Genomic DNA, 13,563 nt, shown 5'->3' on the forward strand with positions numbered 1-13,563 from the left:
AACATTTATTTCCCACCACTGAAGTTCAGTAGAGATAGAAATGAAAATTCCACTTAAAATAACTGTAGATAATATAAAAATACCTAGGGATATGTTTACCAAAACAAACCCAGCAATTATATGAACACAATTTGTTAAATTGGGTCAGATTGGCAATTATGAATATGGAGTCTCTCTGTCAGAGAAGCAGCAGGCTGGTTTCACAAGGGGAGGGGGAGGAGAGAGTAGAATTCTTCCTCCATCCCCACTGAGGAGCCATAACTGTAGCTCTCTGGATCAGGTATGGAGGCTATTCCAGCACACTAATTCAGGGCCTAGATGATGAATTTACAGGGAATAATCCCACAGAAGTTACTAACTCTCTCTGTTTAAAATTATTCCCCACTCCCTAGGAATGAGGTCAGGCTGTCTTAAACCAGTTAGCAAGGCTCATAAGACAGAAACTACACCAGATCTAGTTTGGAAAGAGCTCTTGTTTGGGTAAAGCATATTGATGGTGAGTATTCCCCAATTATATCTTCACACAGGCCCAGTATCAAATAAGCAAAGGGATTTAATGATTTCATGAAAGCAGAGTAGAGGAAAATGGATTAGGTAAGGAGAAGGAGGTAAACTGACTAAAATCTTTCAATATACAGGATGGGTGCACATTCCCAGGGAATGTGTGGTGATCAATTTAACTCTTATCCCACTCCCTAAATATTCTTTCTCCAAACCTAATGTAACTAAATTGAAGGTGGAAAAGGTGGTCTTGCTTGAAGGTCTAAATAATAGTTAGCTATGATGCTGCAGTAGAGATTTTCTCTCAATAGAGGAATAGAAAGCCAGTAATGAAACACTCTGCCCCTGGGGATCAGAGATGATTGAATCAGCCCTTGAACCCACAAGGAGTGAGAACAAGTGTCCTTGCAAGAAGGGTGACCCGACTTTTTATACCCAGGTCTTCCAACTGCCTTCAACTGCCCCCTCTCCTGGAGTTCTGGGGGGCACTATGGAATTCTGTGAGGCAGCTTTGACCCCTCTCAGGATCATGGATGCTACAAATTACACTTTTCATACAAATGAAGTCAGACCTAAATAATTGAGGAAAATATTAACTGCTCATGGATAGATAGAGTCAATATATTAAAAATGACAGTCTTGTTTAAATTAATTTACCTACTCAGGTAATCATAAAACTATCCAAAAATTATTTCATAGAACTAGAAAAAATAACAAAACTCATCTGGAAGAAAAGGTAAAAAAATATCAAAGGAATTAATGGAAAAATATAAAGGAAGGATGTCTAGCTATAACAGCTCTCGAACTATAAGATAAAGTGATGATCGTCAAAAAAAAATCTACTACTGGCTAAGAAATAGAGTAGTGCAATGGAATAGGTTGGGAATTCAACATATAGAAGTAAAATTACTTATACTTTGCAATATATTACAATATAGTAGTTAATGACCATGGTAATCTAGTATCTGGTAAATCCAAAGATCCATACTACTGGGTAAAGAATTCACTGTTTGACCAAAACTGCTGAGAAAACTGGAAAACAACATGGCAGAAACTAAGGATGGGTCACATCTCATGCCATACATTAAGACAAAGTCAAAATAGATATTTGATCTAGAAATAAAGGATAGCATAAACAAATTAGGGGAACATGGAAAAGTTTACCTGGATAAAGAAAAAACTTATGACCAAATAAAACATAGCAAATATAACAAAAAATGAAATGGATAATTTTGATTACATAAAATTTAAAAGTTTTCATACATACAAAATCAATGCAACCAAGATTAGAAGTGGAAAAGGGGAGATTTATAGAACTGAGTCAAATTTATTAAAATAGAAAGCATCCCCCATTTGGTAAATAGCCAAAGGATATGAACAGATGAAGAAATTAAAGCTATCAATAGTCTTATGAAAAATGCTCCAAATCCCTATTGATTAAAGAAATGCAAATTAACGCAATTATGAGATACCATCTCACATTAATCAGAGTGGCTAACTAATATGACCAAAAAGGAAAATGATAAGTGTTGGAAGGAATGTGGGAAACTGAAATGCTAAAAACTGCTGTTAGGGCTGTGAACTGATACAACCACTCTGGAGAGCAATGCTGGGCTATGCCCAAAGGACCACAAAACTATGCATATATTTTGACTCAGCAATACCACTACTGGACTATATCCCAAAGACATCAGAGATAACGGGAAAGGACCTACTTGTACAAATATATATTTTAGCAGCTCTTTTTTATGGTGGAAAAGAATTAGAAATTGAAAAGATGTCCATCACTTGAGAATGATTGAAAAAGTTGTGGTATATAATTGTAATGAAATATTATTGTGCCATAAGAAATGACAAGCAGGATGAGTTCAGAAAAAACTGGAAAGACTGATGCAAAATGAAGTGAGTAGAACTAAGAAAACAATGTATATAGTAATAGAAACATTGTACTCTGATCAAGTCTGAAGCACTAAACTGTTATTGGCAAAATGGAGTCTCAAAATAATCCCAAGGGAGTTATGTTAAAAAAAAAAAAGCCAAAGGAATCTTATTGAAGATCAAAGGACATAATCTTTTACTTTATTTCCTTTATTTATTTTAATTGTATGTGCAATATGGCTTCTTTCATGACATGGAGAAGAGGGAAATATGTATTGCATGAAAAAACCATATCGGACTATTTACTACCTCAGGAAGAGGGAAGAAGAATAAAGAGGGAAAGAATCTGAATTAAAAATATCAGAAAACAATTGTCAAAAATTATTTCTATGTGTAATTGAAAAAAAAGAACATTTACTACCAATACACATAAATTATTCTCCAAAATTGAGAAAGAAAACACCAGCCAATTTCTCTTATATGACAAATGTAGTCCTAGCACTTAAGCAAAGGATAAAGTACAAAAAGAGAACTATAGACTGATGTCACTAATAAATTCAAAATTTTAAGTGAAATCATGTCAAATAAACTACAAAAAATTATCTAAGAAATCAATCATTGTTGTTCAGATTGGATTCATCTGATGCATAATAAATTTTGTTCTAAAAAAATACAGCTTTGATATAAATTTCTTTCCTTTATATTTAAACATTTTTCTCTCTTTTTCCTAGGTGCTTGCAGAATTTTCTGTTTATCATTGGAACTGTTAAATTTACTGCACAAATTTGTTGTTGTTTTTAATATTCTGTCCATTGTTTTGATTGGAACACTGTCTTCTCTGTTTAGACATTTTTCTAGGGAGTTGTTTGATTTCTTTATTTCTTGCATTATGGTGTTTAGGTTTTTGTACTTGCTTCTTTCTTTTGGAAGACCTATATTCTTTAAATTGTCTCTAGCGTCTTGCCTTCAAAATTAATATGTGCCTCAGTTCTCTAGTAGAGTCCTATTGCAAGACAGACTATTATCAGGTGGCAATTCCAGACTGACTGAATAAGCTTCTGCCTTTTGGTTTTCTTCAGCCATCAGAGAAAAAAGAATAGAGTTGATTACTGTTAGAAATCTGTGAGTTGGCATGTATAACTCTGGGTGTGGTGTGTTGTGGGGGAGGGGGCACTAATTGATTGCTTTAGGGATTACAGATTAGCTTTCCCTATTATTAATTCATCCACTTTTTGCCATATTAGAGCTCTTGAGGCCAGACCATCAAAACAGGTGAAAATAGTTTGCCTCTTGGATATAATTCTTATTTTAGAGAGGTTTGAGAAGTCATGAGGATTGGAGAAAATGTCTAACCCTCCATCTTTCTTGATCAAGTCATGAAGAACTTCAATGAACAAGCCTGGTTCTGAAGAGTAGAAAATAAAACATCCCCCACCAAAGGTAGCAATTAGAGGTACAGAATGTTGTACCATCAAACAAGATTGCTTTGATGTTCAGTTTTGCCTAACAATAGAGGGTGGGGTAGGGTGTAATGCAGCAAACTGACAAGTTAAAATGGTATTAATTGAAACTTTTAAAAGAACAAATACAACTAATTATTTTGCTGCTCTATTAGTTTGTTTGACATTCTGAAACAAATTTTCTTAAAATAAGTTATTCCTCACAGCAGAGAAACAGTGACTATTAGAACATTTTATGCACTATCAAAGTTTCTTTATTGGATGTTTTTGTTTGTTTTATTTTACCACAATAGAACTTTTATTCTGGAAGAGGAAGCAGAAAATCTCCACTATTGACTTAAACAAAGACACAGATGATATGCTCATCAAATTTTAAGATTACACAAATCTGGGAGAGATAGTTATCACACAGATGACTGAGAAAAGATCCCAAAGAATCTTGAAAGAAGAGAATTGAGCTAAATCTATCAGTAATAAATATAAAGCTCTCTACTTACGTACAAGAATTCAGTTTCTTAAATATAAGATGGAAGATAGAGAGCAGTTTTAAAAATGATTGGGGGTTTAAGTGGAATTTAAGTTTGATGGGAGAACAATGAGATAGAGAAACTGAAAAAGCTAATGTGATCTTGGGCTACATTAAGAAAGGCTTATGGGGACAGCTGGGTGGCTCAGTGGACTGAGAGTCAGGCCTAGAGATGGGAGATCCTAGATTCAAATCTGACCTCAGACACTTCCTAGCTGTGTAACCCTGGGCAAGTCACTTAACCACCAATTACCTAGCCCTAATTGCTCTTCTGCCTTAGAATCAATATGTATTGATTCTAAGGTGGAAGGAAAGGCTTTAAAAAAAAAAGAAAGGCTTAGCTTCTAGGAATAAGTTATAGTCCCACTAAATTCTATCCTAGTCAGACCTTAATCTAGAATATTGTGTTCATTGATTAAAGTCCTTCTTTTCACATATATTGGTCAGGTCAATTAGTTAGTTAGCATTTATCGAACTCCTACTACATGCCAGGTACTATGATACAAAGAAAGGCAAAAAATAGTCCCGGCCCTCAGAAAGTGTTTTCCGCAATGTGATCCTGTGGAAGTTACTTAGGGATAACTAAACTAAAACTGTAATTTGCAGAATGGTCACCAATTTGCATTGGTAGAGGACATTTTCTTATTGAGAGTTCTCTACAATGATAAATCAGGTTTTAATTAGGTATATTTATTCGTGTGCAAATATATACCCATATATAAATATCTATGTTTTTATACATATTTATATATCTATCTCTTTCCTCATACTTCTTGAGTTCAAAAGAATGAGCTGTTTCCCAAAGGACAAGTATTCTGAGCTGAAGAATTGTGTGTGTGTGTGTGTGTGTGTGTGTTTGTCGGGGAAAGGAGAGTATTTCTACGTGCGGTACATATCTAATTTTTCATAGAGATTGTGTTAATATACAAGAAGCATTTGTGTGTGTCTGTGTGTATATTTGTGGGTAGTTGTGGATGTGTACCAGTTAGCACTGCGATGACCTCTTTAAAGGATAGAGCCTAAGCAGAGTTGATTCTAAAATGTAGTATTGCATCATGGTTTCTCTAAAATACTCCAAGATGTGCTGAGAAATTTCCTAAGTATCATATCTCACCTGAGGCAAGGACAACACATAGAGATAATTAAGCAAACATTCAAGTGGGAGTTGGACTAATCCAACCTGGGTCCAAATATAGAGTAAGCATAACCTAAATCAAGCCTTTATGATACCAGAGAGGCAGCAAGGTCTAAAAATCCAAGAAACTGACTTGAGTTGAAGAATTATTCATCTGGAATCAGTCCAGGAAGTTACTACTAGAGTAGAAGGAAAAGGGCAAGGAATACCAGAAAACTGGTCATTTGTTTGCTCAATCTGTCTTCTCAAAATGAGGATCTTTTCACAATGGCAGTAGATAGGACATTGAACTTGGCATCAAGAGGACATGGACTTGAATTCTTCAAACTCTTACTAGTTGTGTGCCCCTGCCAAGTCATGTAACCTCCCTCTGTGGTCAGTCTCCTCACAAAAAATAGGTGTTATAAACTTGATTGCCTTCTTGGGTTTCTTTCAGTTCTAAATGTATGGTCCTATGATCCTTCTTCCAACTTCTTGATTGCTATTCTGATATGGAAAGAGACAAGGGTTCACTTTTTTTTTTACTATTATAGAAAAAGTTTATTCAATTTCAAAATGTACATTAAAAATTTACATTACCGTTTTCAAACATTTCAGAAATTTTTCAAACTCTACTCTGCTACAAGAAATAAATATATTAACTTATTCCATGACAACCTGCAAAAAACCTGTTGGGTTAAGAGGCACTGATATTCTACATACACTACAAAGACTCTTAAATGCAAAATTCAAGATCCATTACCAACTGTGTCTTCTTCCATCTCTTCTTCTCCATCATCTGTGGGCCCTGGTTTGCATTCTCTTTCCAGATATCTAACCAGACTAAAAATCCCTTCAGTGGCTCCACTTCTGTCAGAGCAGATCATTAGCAATAGCATTCTTAATTGATTCTACATCTCCTGGAAAAGAACCACCTTTCTTTTTGTCAGTTGGTAAACCAGCACCTGGATTAAAAGTTTCACTTTTCTGATTCAACTGTGTTTGTCTGCTCATAAATTATCGATAGGGAACAAGTGTAAATTTCTCTTTTCCTGTGGAGAAGCCAATTAACGCAAATGACCAATATGGTATTATATCCAAAGCTTGGCCAGAAAAGAGAGAGATTGCCAAGTAGACTCTAAAATAAAGTTTATGTAATATGATGTGATGGATACAAAGTAAGAGCTTTCCTCATGCAATTTTTAATGATGGAATTAATCAATAAATAGACATTTATTAAGCAATATAAATTGTGTAAGCATATGTTAGGTACTGGGGATATGAAGGAAAAGTTCCTACCCTCAAGATTTTTATATTCTAATGGGGAGACAACATTCATAAAGACTAATTCTTCCATTATGGAAACTGTAGTTTAAAATTTTCATATGCAAATTACCTATTGCCCTAGGGGTCCTTGGGAAGTAATCAACATGTTTCTCAGAATTGCAAAGTGTGAGAGACCCCTGCTGTACTGGTGCTCTCCCAGAAAAGTCCAATGGAGTCTGCCCAGAGGAATTGGCAACTGCCAAAGCCTCTAGGCTGGTGTCTCTGAGGGGGGGACCACACAGGTCTGCAGCACGCAAATGGCATTTCTAATTCCTTTCAGTTGCTGGCTGAATGTGAAAGCACCCAGACTTCTTTTCTTGTGCTCACAGGTGCCTCATACCAAATGTGAAGAGCCAGCTGTCTAGCTGAGCCTCATTGACAGATCGATTATTCATAGGGCCGCCATCCTCTACGTTCCTTGGTGGGAGGTGGAGGGCAAAGGAGTAGTGTAATTCTGGGGAATCCTGGGAATGTTCTGTCAAGCTCCCCCTCCCAAACCAGACTCTCCTGATGCCTGACCCAAGGTCACTCCAACATCCCAGACAAGGAAGAGGAGGACTGGTGGTTTCAATTACCATTGGTTCTTCCAAAATATTTGGATCAAGTTTAGATATTTTTGTATTTGACCAGAGGGTGAAGAGGCATAGCATGAAGAAGCCTTCAGAGCATACAACCTCTACTGCCAGGGCTGTTCCCTCTGACTTGGCTATAATTTTGAGTAAGTCATTTCCCGCTCACTGCCTGAATTTCCCTGTACTTGTATGATGAGAGAATTGTCCTTGGCCTCAAAGCTACTGCATAGAAATGATGGAAGCTTTCAAACTATCCCATCTCAAACTTGGTGGGCATAACTGCTATATACATACAAAGAAAACTTATTATCCCATTCATGTCCTTGACCTTTGCTCTGTAAATGTCTCTCTGTTCTACTTCTACAACTGTTCTACTTCCATGTTCATGAATTCTGAAATTCCTTTATCTGTTCATAATCTTTTGTCATTCCATCTTTTCCCTATGCCTTGAGACCCCTAACCATGATCTTTGTCCTCACCATGGCCTCAAATCCCTCCATTCTTTTCCAGAGCACCATATTACAGTCTCTTTCCTTCCCTATCTCAACACCTTAGTGAATCAATTCAACCCCGAACAAATAATGCTTTTATCATTTTATAACCCTTTAAAGTTTGTAAAGCATTCAATATGTGTCTCATTCAATTGATAGATGTTATTATTATCCCATTTGAACAATTTGAGAAAGATAAAATGACTTGTCACAAAACTAATAGGTGTCTGAGGCGTAATTTGAACTCACATCTTCTGGACTCTAAGGCCAACATTCTCTTCACTGACCCATCTGGCAGACTTTACACTCAAATCTCTGGCACCCTTCTCTCACGATTTACATCTTGCTAAACCTCAACCTTGGATTATTCCTACCAATTGCCCCTTTTCTTCCTATTCATGTTTTGCTGAACAGAGGTAGAGAAAATCACAAAATTATGCTGACTGGATCTACCATAAATTTATATAATCTCAACTTGGCCATTACTACAGCAAAGTAACTCTTTTATACCTCCCTGGTAGATTGACTAACCCACTCACTACAGAGGTTATTCCAAATCATTTCTTAATCCTCCTGAATCAAATATTCCCTCCACCTTCATACGTCACAGAAAAAAAAAATGAGGACTTTCGCCTAGAGTTCCCTCTTTTCTTTTCCTCCTTATCTCATGTCACTCAGACATCTTCCTCCACTATCTCCTCCTTCACTCTTGTCTCACATGAAGTGGCCCTTCCCCTTTCAAAGACAAACACCTGATACACACCCTTGACCCCACCCCATCTTGTGTCTCTAAAAGATTGCCCCCATAATCATCCTCAGTCTCTCTAATCTTCAGTCTTTCCCTAGCCCAGTGATGAGCAACCTTTTGAGCCTGGTGTATCAAAATTCACCAAAAAACAGAGCATAACTCGGGTGGTGTGTCACTTCAAGAAAAAAACCATAATTTCACAATATTTGTAGTTTAAATAACAAAAATATAAAATTGTAATATATAACTGTATTTAATAAACCAAAATAGGTAAATGAATATAGGTAGAATTGTCATCTATAGTGCACAGAGTAGTCTACACTACACTACAGCAAATGTTTCATCCTCGGCATGTGGCCCCGTACTTCTCTGTATGTGGCCACATGCAACCGTGTGTCATTGAAAATGGCTACATGTGTCAGTGCTGACACACGTGTCATAGGTTTGCCATCACCGCCCTAGCCACTGTCTCCTTCCCTGCTGCCAACAAGCATGTCCATGTCTCTTCAATTCTTAAAACCAAAAACCAAAAAACAAAAATGATGTGATCCTTCTATTTTGTCTAGGTATTAGCCTATATATATCTCCAACCCTTTTTGGCTAAATTTAAGGAAAGCTGTGTTAGCTGTCTCCATTTCTTTTGTTTATTTCTAAAACCTCTAAAATCTGACTTCAGGTCTCTTTAGTCTTCTCCGAAGTTACCAATTACTTTCTCTAAAATTACTTGTGATGTCTTAATTGTGAAACCTAATGACCTTGTCCCAGTCTTCACCCTCCTTGAATTCTCCTTGACCAGCCTTTCCCCTCCTCTTTTCCTTGATGTTCTTTCCTCTCTAAGTTTTCATAACATTTCTCTCTCTTGGTTATATTTCTACCTGACAGCTTCTCCTCAGTCTCTATTGTTGGATATTCATACAGATTATACCTGCTCACTGTGGCTATCTCCCAAGGTTCTGCCCTGGATCTTCTTTTCTTCCTCTCCTCTCTCACTTGGTGATCTCATCTGCTCTCATGATTCAGTTATCATGTCTATGTAAATAATTCCCAGATCTACATACCCAGCCCTATTTTCTCTTTAGGGCTCCAGGCTTACATCAGCAGCAGCCTTTTGGAAATCTAAAGTTGGATGTCCCACAAGCATTCCAACATAAAAAAAATGTCCAAAATGGAATTCATTATCTTTCCCTCTTCCCCACTGACTTCGTAATTACTGCTGAGGCTACCACCACCACCCTCCCCCAGTTACCCAGGCTCAGAAACTCAATGTCATCCTTGACTTTTCACTCACTGTCACACCACATATCTAACCAGTTGTTAAATTTATTTCTATATCACATCTCTTATATATGTCTCCTTCCATCCACTCACCTGGAAATAACCCTGATTCTGGCTCACATCATTTCATACCTTTATTACTATAATAAACTCTTAGTTGGATATCCTGCCATAAGTTTCTCCCCACTCCAACCCAGCTTTTGCTCAGCTGCCAAAGCAATTTTCCAAATAGTACAGGTCTAATAATGTCACTTCCTCTGATTAATAAACTGTAGTGGTTTTCAGCTATCTGCATGAACAAAATATTAAATCCTCTGCTTAGGTGTTTAAAGCTCTTTGGAACCTGCCCACTTTGTACCTTCTTGATTGTCTTATACTTTAGTCCCCTCCACACATTCTATGATCCAACTACATTGGCCTCCTTACTTTTCCTCCTTACTCTATCTTCCAAATCTGTGGCTATGTGTCTGTCCCCCATGCCCGGAATATTATTCTTTTTTTTTTTTTAACCCTTACCATTTGTCTTGGAACCACGTGGTTCTAAGACTGAAGAATAGTAAAGGTTAGGCAATGGGGGTTAAGTGACTTCCTCAGGGTCACACAGCAAGGAAGTGTTTTTGGTCACATTTGAACTCAGGACCTCTCATCTCTAGTCATGGCTTTCAATCCATTAAGCCATCTAGCTGCCCTCTGGAATGTTATTCTAAAATCAGCCCCTTGGCTTCTCTGGATTCCTTCAAGACTTAGTTTGAAAGCTACCTTCTACTGGTACTACAGTGATATCAAGGTAAATGTCCAAAGTCAAATGTCAGTTTTTATGATTTTCTAGGCAAATATTTTTCTTAGCTAGACAAGTATTTTATATAGCCTTACACTACAGTCAGCTGTAACAAATACAAAATTAGACAAATGCATTCATTTTTTTACTTTTTCTTGTGCTTTAAAGCCACTTTTTTCTACTGATGATGTATGTATTCCATAATTTTATTCTTTTAAGGTGTCAAAACAATAAGTTTAATAAGTGTTTAATTTTGTGAAGTATAACTAAGGAACAGGTTTAATTGGTTTTTTTTTCCTTCCCTTTATTTAGGAGTCTGATCTGGAATTTTTCTCAACTAAACAGTAACTATTTTGGCATAATTGAAAAGCCTGATCTTTTTATAAGCATGCAAATTACCAATTTTCAAAACAAGGACTATTTGAAGATGCTTAGATAACAAAACAGAATAAAACTGTGTAATTTATTTAAGTTAACAGTTCAAGTAGCACAGTTTTACAGTGTGACTTTAAACAGTGTCTACTTGGTCCCCCAAGAAGCTTTTAAAGTCCCCCAAATTTCTAGTGCCTTCTCTCTAAGATTACTGAGTTTTGTGCTAAGTACTTCTTATTGGGTCTAATACCAACTTATATTGTCCTTTTAGTGTCCTATTTATTTCCTACCCACTTCCTACTTCATGACCACTTCTTTTTGCATTAGGCCTCTCTTCCTGATCAGTAGTCTAATAGATCACTATGTAGTGATCTATTAGAATACTGATATATCTAATGTACCTAGTTCCTTATATGTTCTCTTTCCAATTAGAATGTGAGATCCTTAAAAGCAAATAGTTTTTGCATTTCTTCATATCCTTAGCACTTATCACAACATATGACACTGTGCTAAGTAATCATGTACTAAATAATTGCTGACCATTATAGAATCATCAAATTTTGGAGATATCATAGATATCAAAACTTTGAAATATACTCTTCTAGCCAGGCAGATAAGTCCTTAAACCACTTTTACGGTTGAGACAACCAAGGCTCAAAAAGATTAAGTAGCTTACCCAAGAACACACAGTTAGTCAGTGAAAGGGATTGGGATCCATGTTTCTTACTTCCTGCTGGCAAGCTCTTTCTATTACATCATAAAATATTAGAGCTAGGAAAAGTGATCTATTAGAATATTGATCAGGAAGGGAGGCCTAATGCAAAGAGAAGTGGTCATGAAGTAGGAAGTGGGTAGGAAATAAACAGGACACTAAAAGATCACTATAAGTTGATATTAGACCCAATAAGAAGTACTTAGCCCAAATGATTAGCGAGTTCAAAGGAAGAGTTCAGTTTCCCAAAAACAAGAATATGAAGCTGAGTGAGCTATTATTGTATCTGAATCATATTTGTATATATTTTTGTAGCCCTTTGTCTTTTAAATTCCTTAAGTCAACAAACATTTATTAAGTACCTATTATGTGCCAGGCACTGTGCTAAGCATTGAAGATACAAAGAAAGACAAAAAAGAAGTCCCTGAGCCCAAGGAAGATGCGGTCTAGTGTGGGAAATAACACACAAGCAACCATGAACAAACAAGATACATATAAGAGAAATTAGAGATCACATCAGAAAGATGCTAGCATCAAGGCAGATGAAGCAAGGCTTCTTGTAAAAAGTAGGATTTTAGCTGGGACTTGAAGGAAACTAGGGAAGCCAAGAGGAAGAGATGATGTGAGCATTCCACCATGAGGGATAGACAATAAAAATGCCCAGAGTTTAGAGATGGAGTGTCTTGTGGTATGGATGCCATAATTAGTGGACTGCAGAGAATGTGGGAGTGAGTAAGGTCTAATTAGACTGGAAAGGTAGGTCAGGTTGATTCTAGTGGTGACAGGAAGGCACTAGAGATGATTGAATAGGGGAACTCAATGGTCAAATGCTCTGAGAAAGAATAGTCAGACAGATGGAGAAGAGAGTAGTGTCATGAAAACCTATGAGGAAGAGAGTATCAAAAAGAAAAAAATGACTAACAGTGTCAAAGGCAACAAAGAATTAAAGAAAGATGAGAATTGAGGAATGGCTATTAGATTTGGCAATTAAGAAATCATTGGTAACTTGAGAGAGAGAGAGAGCAGTTTTGATTGTAGATGACCTTCTCAAGGAGTTTAGCCATAAAAGAGCAGGGGAGATATGAAATGACAACTCCATTTTTAATGGAATTCTAAAGTGAATCCTTCTATAAAACAAAACATCTTTTTGTGCCAGGAATGATCTTCCCTCTCCAACAATTTACTTTTTGTACTAAACTGCATTTCCATTTATTGAGTTTTCTTAGAGCAAGGGGTCTCTGTAGTTATTTCTTTTCTGGTTGTTGTAGTAGTATTCAAAATAGGATTTATCATCATGAAAGAGCTATTGAATGGACAGAATGGTTTCTATTGAAGATGATGAAGGCAAGGAGAATGGTGAATTATTATACTACTATGCATTATTTCTGTGTATACCACAATTATTTCCATTAATTCCATTTTTTGCAAAGCCTTACAAGTCAATACCATAAAGACTTTAGCCAATAAATGTCCCTTGTACATTTATGTTGCCTGAGAAAATGCTTGATAAGGATTGGAGGTAGCTAGAGGAAATTCCCTTTGGTCAAGGTGTATATGAAATTATTTTAATTACTTCCTTTTCCATAACTATGACAATGGATAACATTTACATAATGTTTTAAGGTTTACAAAGTGCTTTACAAATATTTTTTTTACTTAATGATTGCAATATCTGCAGTAATATGGGTGCTATTTTTAGAATTCCCATTTTATAGATAAGAAAACTAAGGCTGGGAGGTTAATTGACTTGCCTAGGGCCATGCAGAAAGTGTCTAACACTCTATCCACTGTGCCATGTAGCTGAAGTACT

This window comes from Gracilinanus agilis, chromosome 2 (genome assembly GCF_016433145.1).
Source record: "Gracilinanus agilis isolate LMUSP501 chromosome 2, AgileGrace, whole genome shotgun sequence".
In the NCBI taxonomy this organism is placed as follows: domain Eukaryota; kingdom Metazoa; phylum Chordata; class Mammalia; order Didelphimorphia; family Didelphidae; genus Gracilinanus; species Gracilinanus agilis.